Source organism: Chrysochloris asiatica, unplaced genomic scaffold (assembly GCF_000296735.1).
Source record: "Chrysochloris asiatica unplaced genomic scaffold, ChrAsi1.0 scaffold00288, whole genome shotgun sequence".
NCBI classification, from domain to species: Eukaryota; Metazoa; Chordata; class Mammalia; order Afrosoricida; family Chrysochloridae; genus Chrysochloris; species Chrysochloris asiatica.
The window spans coordinates 1,535,918-1,544,106 of NW_006408806.1; positions in this window are offsets into that span (position 1 = coordinate 1,535,918).

Below are 8,189 nucleotides of genomic sequence, written 5' to 3' on the forward strand. Positions count from 1 at the left end.
TTAAACTGATTATATTCAGAGGTGGTTCAATGGGGCTGCCACTGATCAACCCAGGGTCTGCGTATGCTGTCCCCAGCAGGCATATAGATATTATCCTATCACAGATAGCATTATACTTCAAGATAAGTCTTGAAATATTATTTTTTATGATGAATGCCATAAATCAGTGCCATAAATTTCCCCCTAAGTAATTCTTTAACTGCATCCAAAACATTTTAACTTGCTGTATTTTCATTATCATTCAGTGAAAAATAACTTATTTTCCTTTTGATTTTTTATATGACCTGTGGGCTATTTAGAACTAACTTTAGTTTATAAATATTATTGGATTTTCCAAATAGCTGTTGCTGTAGTGTTTGTTGTTAGGTATGTCATGTAGTAGATTTCAACTCATTAGTGAGCCTATATACAGCGAACAAAACACTGCCCAGTCCTGCATCATGGTTTACAGCTTGCTTTATTTTGAAATCTTGACTTCTTTGCCATTTGGAAGTTCTGTACCTACATTGAACCCTATTTTTGCTCCACTATACACTGACATCTCTGTTTCCCTATTTTGGGTCTTGTAGGTTTGTTCTACCTTAAATACTTCTATATCTGGATTGATTTCTGGTTGATGATGTCATGTATGGTAATCTCAGGTTGTTGTCTGCTGTTGTTGGTTTTCAGTCCAAAGAACACCCTTTAGCATTTTTTGTAAAGTTGATCTGGTCATTACAAATGCCTTTAGTTTCTATTTATCAGGAAATGTCCTAATTTCGTTTTTGTATTTGAGGGACAGCTTTGCTGGGTATATGATTCTTGATTGACAATCTTTTTCTTTCAGATTTTGTATATATCATTCCATTGCCTTCTTGCTTATATAGTTACTGCTGAGAAATTCAAGGTTAGTCTTATTGGTTTTCCTTTGTAGGTAACTTTCTGTTTTTCCTTAACTGATCTCAGGATTCTTCCCTTTTCTTTGATTTTGGAAAGTTTGGTTATGATATGACTTGGTGATTTTCTTTGGGGATCTACCCTGTTTGAGATTCGTTCAGCTTCTTATATGCTTCTCATCTTCCTTAAAGTCAGGTAAGTTATCTTCCAACAACTTGTTGACTGTTTTCTCTGTGCTTTTCTCTTTCTGTTCTGGAATTCTGATCACCCTAAGTTTTCTTCCTCTTCATGGTGTTCCACATAACTCTTAGGCTTTCTCTTCATATTTTCTTTTTTTTCTAATTGTTCTTCTAGCGTACTTGTAATGAGAGATTTCTCTTCAAGCTCACTAATTTGGGCATTCATTACTTCATTCATTACTTTGTCTAAGATATTTTTAGTTAATCCTTTGGAGGAAGGCTTGACCTTGCAACCTTTACAGTCTGGGCTTTAGGAATTTCTAATATTTCTCTGTGGATAATAAGGGCTCATGTCTGCATTTAATTATAAACATAACCGAATACTAAGATTAAAAACAATTTTTCATGACTGCCAGTGGCCTCATTTGTTCCTCAGAGCCTGCGGCCTGTATAATCTACACACAGTCTGCAACACAGCCTACCCTAACTATCTCCTGTAAAACTACAATCTGCTTCCCATCCCCACTAGCAATCCCAATCCACTTTATCCTGTTCTACTTTTACATTGTTCCATAGCACTTTATTTGCTTCATATCATTTCATGTTCATGACTATACTGAGAAGATTACAATATTGCTGACTTATAGTGAACCAACAATAGTGTAATAAGTTTAATATACCATTCAAAGTTTCCTTAGGGTTTTGTCTTTGAATTTTATGTGCTCCCAAGGCTTACATTTTCACATATAAGCAATTACTAATGATGTGGTGCTGTAGGATAAGCACTGAGCTGCTAACAATAAGGTTGGTGGTTCAAACCCACCAGCTGCTTCTCAGAAACCCTATACAGGGCCACTATGAGGCAGAAGCAATTTGACAGGACTTAGAATAAACAATGATGAAGTTTCTGTAATAATAGCTAATATTATCAAGCAATTATTATATACCAACTATAACTGTATTGGAGTCCTGGTGTGGTGCTGCAGGATAATGTGCTGGATTGCAAGGTCAGTTTGTACTGCAAGGCCACTGGTTCAAACAAACCAGCCTTTCCTCAACAATCCTATATAGGGATCCTATGAGTTGGAACCTACTCAGTGACATATAACAATAACAACATAACTGTACTCAGTTATATTTAACTGCCTTATCTCATCTAATCTCAACAAGTATGATTATTCCATGTGTGCACTTCGAGGCTAGTGTAATTATTACTAGTGTAATTATTCCATGTGTGTACTTTGAGGCTAGTGTAATTATTACTGCCACTTTTACAGGGAAGCAAATCAGATTTAGAGATGTTACACACGGTAAGTGGCAGAATGAAAAATCACAAGGTTTTCTTCTTCTTTGCTATCCATAACCCATTGCCATCAAGTCAATTCTGACTCTTAGAGACCCTGATTTCTAAATCTTCACTATTAGCTCCAGTACAGGTTCCTCCCTGAGCTTCAGACATGCATATCCAGTGGCTGGCTGGACATCTCCACTCAAATGTCCCACCAAAACAAAACTCACTGTCGAATTGATTCTAATTCACAACAGCCCTATCGGACAGAGGAGAACTGTTTCTTTGGGTATCTGAGAATGTAATTTTTTACTAGAGCAAACAGCCTCATCTTTCTTCCTCAGAAAGCAACTGGTAGGTTTGAACCACCAACCTTATGGTTAGCAGCCCAACACTTAACCCACTAGTTCAAATGGATATATATATATATATATCAAACCAAACCTATCCCTCCTCAATCCTGGTTCCCTGTCACCTTAAATAGCCTCATCATTCATCTACCAATACTGCTAGATCAAAAACCTGAGTGGTCTTTCTCATCCCTCCCTCTCTTCCCCTTCTGTAACCAAGTCCCAGAGATCTACTTTAAAAATATTTTCCCAGTCAGTCTGTCTTCTCTAACCTAACCTCTAACCCTGATATCCTTGCTTAACCCACTGCCATTGAGATGACTCCAACTCGTAATGACCACATAACACAGTTCTATGAAATATACACACACACACACACACACATACACATATACAAAAAAGTCCGCATGAAAACTGTATACAGAAAAAAACCCAGTCATATATGGAAACAAGAAAAATGCATACATGAAAAAATATCCACGTGGAAAAATGCTCACATAGCAAAATATGAACATCAAAATTTCTCACTATCAGAGTCTTAGTGTGGTGTTGCAGGATAATGCACTGGATTGAAAGGTTGGTTTGAACCGCAAGGTTGGTGATTTAAACTCACCAGCTACTCCTCAGAAACCCTATACAGGGTCACTGCGTCTGAACTCACTACACAGCATTTAACAACAATAACAAACTCGAATCCTAACCCAAATGCTAATTATAACCTGAAACTTAACACTAAGCTGAACCCTAACCAGAATCTTATATATTATACCAGAATTTTTTTATGTGTGTATTTTTCCGTGTGAAATTTTTTCCATGTGTACATTTTTCTTTTTATTTGTTTTTGAAACTTTTTTTTAATTGTGAATTAAGGTTTACAGAGAAGATCATCGGCTTTACAGTCAACAAATCATACTCTTTGTTTCATCTAATATAACAACAGTTATCCTATTTTCATTCCATCATCTTCCCCAGCCCTTCTGATCTTTGTCCTTAGGTAAATATTGCCCTTTTGATCTTTAACGGTTGAACAGAACATGGTGAGCATATTTTACTAGTGTTGTTGTCCCGCACAAAGTTATCCACCGCTTGGTTGAAACTTGGGCCACGAGAGTGAGTTCTATTCCAGATCCGAAGAGTGACCAAGGACCATAGTCTTGGGTTCCTCCAGTCTCTTTCTGACTGGTAAACCCAGTCTTTTTAAATAAATAATTTTGAATTTTGTTCCATATTTTTTTCCCATTCTGTTTGAGACCTTTTAATGTAATTGCTTTCATAGCAAGTTGTTAATGGCAGCCAGGCACCATGTAGTTTTTCTGATCTCAGAGTCATGAAGGCTGATGTTCACATGCTCCATTAGTCCATTGCACTAATTGATTCCAAGCTTCTTCAACTTTTATCACTCTTATCTCTTCTGCTCATGGAGAGACCTTAGATAGCTGCTTCTGAGTTTTCAAGATCTCATATATTACTCACCAAAGTAGGATATAGACTACCATCTTTGTATTCCATTTTATGCTAATTGGCCACTGTGCCCCCAGAGACTATGGTCTGAGCGCCCAGGCCCAGCAACTTGTGCACATTTATGACAATGGGTTTTCTTTTCTGTGAGCAATTTTTGTGAGGGATTTTTTTTCATGCTCATTTTGGGGGTGTGTGGTATGTTTTCTGCTATACTTCACCCCTTCTCCCTTAACTTACTTATGTCTTTTGGGACTCAGCTCAGGTGCCTCATTCTCCAAGGAGATTTCTTTCACTTTCCAAGTCTGGGTTAAATATCTTCTTATAAAACACTAATCAATTGTACTGTAATTCTTGTTGTCGTTGTTACGTGCTGTGGAGTCTGTTCCGACTCAAATATCTTCTTATAAAACACTAATCAATTGTACTGTAATTCTTGTTGTCGTTGTTACGTGCTGTGGAGTCTGTTCCGACTCATAGCAACCCTACACAGGGTTTCTGAGACTGTAAATCTTTACGGGAGCAGACCGCCTCACCTTTCTCCTGCAGAACTGCTGGTAGTTTCACACTGCTGACCTTGAGGCTCACAGGCCGATTCATAACCACTACACTACCAGAGCTCCTGTAATTATAGGTTCTACTAAAGCCAGAGAAAGAAAGGCCTAGTAATCTACTTCTGAAAATCAGCCAGTGAAAACCCTGTGGATCACAACAGTCTCATCTGCAACTCATCATGGAGATAGTGCAAGACATGGTAACATTTTGTTCACTTGTGCATGGGGTTGCCATGAATTGGGGGTCACCATGAGTTGGGAGTCAGTGCAACTAACACCTAGAACAGCAAACATTTTCTGTAAAGGACCAGAAAGTATACATTTTAAGTTGTGCAGGACTATGGTCTCCTTCTTAACTACTCAACTCTGCTGTTGTAGTACAAAAGCAACTGCCATTGAGACGGTATGATCTTTCTCTCTGCATATAAACACTTGAACGTAACTATCTTTATCCTTTTTTCCAATAAAACCTTATTTATAGACAGTGAAATTTGAATTTCATATAATGTTCATGTGTCACAACATATTATTCTTCTTTAATTGATTTTTTAACCACTTAACAATGCAAACATCACTTTTAGATTGAAGACTATATAAAACAAGGCTAGAGCCAGATTTTGCCTGGGACCCATAGTTTCTCCATCTCCGCACTAATCCAGGAACTCTGAAAAACTCTAAATAACCACAAAGCCTACACCAGTGTCTGTGATTTAACTCTGTATCCACATTGCCTAACACAGAATCAGCTAAGATTGTTGCCATTGTCAATCGCCGCTGAGCTGATTCAGACTCTCGATGCTCCCTCCTATGTGTGCAGAATAAAATTACTTCATAGGATTTTCAAAGCTGTCACCTTTTGGAAGCACATCGCCAGATTTGTCTTCTTGGATGCATCTGGGTTTGAAACAGCAACCTTTTAGCTAATAGTCAAGTATTTAGCTGTTGGTGCCACCCAGGGGCCCTGTCAATATTAGTAATGTTGTTATTGTTTAGCTTGGTTCTGACTCATAGTGACCCTATGTGCGGCAGAACAAAACACTGCCCAGTGCTGCACCATCCTCACAATTGTTATGCCTGAGCCCATTGTTGTAGCCACTACATCAATGCATTTGATTGAGGGTATTCCTCTTTTTCATTGACACTTCACTTTACAAAGCATGATTTCCTCCTCCAGGGACTAGTCCTTCTTGACAGCAGGTCTAAAGCATAAGAGACAAAGTCTCACCATCTTCCCTTCTAAGGAGCACTCTGGCTGTATCTCTTCCAAGACAGATGTTTTGTTTTTCTGCCTGTCTAGAGTACTTTCAATATTCTTTGCCACAACCATTATTCAAATGCATCAATTCTTCTATAGTCCTTATTCACTGTCCAACTTTCACATGACTATAAGGCAATCAAATCTACTAAGGCTTGGGTCAGGTGCACCTTAGTTCTCAAAGTAGCATCTTTGCTCTTTAACACTTGAAAGAGGTGTTATGCAGCAGATATGTTAATGCAATGTAAATATTTGTTAATAAATAAAATGTGCACAGTTAGTAGTGAGTGATAGTGTCAGGATTCAAACTTGAGTCAACTTGCCTCGGCAGTGTGATGTCACACTCCCCATACATAAATGCTGTTAAAGGCTCAGAACAAGATATTCCTGATATTTAAGAAGCAGTTAATTCCAGAAATACCTTGGTGTAGGACTTTTATGGAAGCTTGAACTCTACCTTTACTATTATTAGTTGCTAATCAACTTGACCTACCATGTAACAGTCCTCTTCCTACTTAACTTTATTTGTGGTGCTGTAGGATAAGCACTGGACTGCTAAGCAAAAGGCAGTTCAAACCCACATCCACTCCTCAGAAACCCTATACAGGGTTGTTATGAGTGGGAACTGATGTGACAGGACTTAACAACAACAACAAAAATTTTTTCTTCCAGACATTTAAAATAGTCCAGGTATTGGTCATTTAAAAGAAAAAGAAAAAAAGCTTCAAATTATTTGCAGCTTTTGAGTCAGAAACCTCCATACATTTCTTATATAAGTACTTAAAGCATTACGAGCTTTGGCCTTCTGAACACTCCTCAGAACTCTTAGTGTTTCCAGGAAATTACTTCACTATCTATGTAGTCTCTTACAGAAGTATTTGGGTCTCTGGTTTCCTTCTTCTTCTGCAGTTAGAACAGAAGACAGACCCTAAAGAATACAGAATCCCTGTACATGGGCATTCCCTGTGATGTCACCTTTTCAATTAGGGTATGGTAACCTGGGTGACCAAGTGAAGTTGACAGGAGATACCAGAGACCAGGGTCAGGTGGCAACAAGATAGGTCAGATCAAGGAAGTCGGCAAATTCAGGCTGACCCTTGGGTCTGGTAAAAGCCAGTGACTCACCACAGGAAAAAGGTGAGTTTAAGATTTGGTTATTTTTTGAACCTCAGGTTAATTGGATTGAATTCAGTCCTCACTGAATATTAGTTTGAATATCCATCTCTTTAAGGTTTGGGCACTTGGGCACATGAGATTGGAGCCAGCCCAAACCAATTTTTGAGAAAAAAGGATTTATGATCAGCAATCCTAATCGCTAGTATCAGTTAATATTTTAGCTGTTTGAGAACTTGGACAGGAGAAAAAGGCACAACCAGTTATTAGACAATAACAATATCAGAATGGTATCCAAAAGGAAAAAAAAAAAAAAGTGAAAACTTTAAATTTAGAATCAGAAGACATCCAACTAGCTGGGTTACTTTGATCAACTTATTTTATTTTTTGAACCTCAGGTTAATAGTCTATAAAATGATTGGATTGAATTCAGTCCTCAGTGAATATTAGTTTGGATATCCATCTCTTTAAAATCCCTTCCAGCTTTAACATTTAAGAATTCAAAATTGTCTTAGAATTAAAACCAGGTTTGCCCTGTCTCAGACAGTTTGGTCCCTGAGTAAGGGGTGAGGCTGAGTTTATAACTTCAAATTAAGTGGTCTTAAAGGTGCAAGACTTGGCGGCACTGAACAACAACAAAAAAGGGGCAAGAAGCCAACCAGGCCATCGTATGGTGTTCATATTTCTCACTGACTTATTTTTTCCTATATTGCAACAGTTGTGAAATAACATTTCTTTTATTGCTCTTACAAGTTATTTTGCTTCAAATGCAGGTTGAAGCTTCCTAAATACCACCAAACATTTTTATCATATTGAGAGCATAAGAAAGAAACCTTTCTTAATGTGAACCCTCAATCCTGACCAGTGACGAAGCTGTATGTAGGAAGGGCATCAAACCATAATTCTTCACTACTTTTGGATCAACTTGACATCATCCTCATAGAAGTTTTTACTTAGGCATTTTCTCAGTAAAGGGATTTTTGGAAGCATCTCTTATTTTCTTATAGCTAATGGGAGTGGGTGGAGGAGTGTACTTTGAAAACAAAAACACTGACCTTGAATATACTTTTTTAAGTTTGATCAAAAGTGTAGTTACTAAGCTGAGTGAAATTAGTC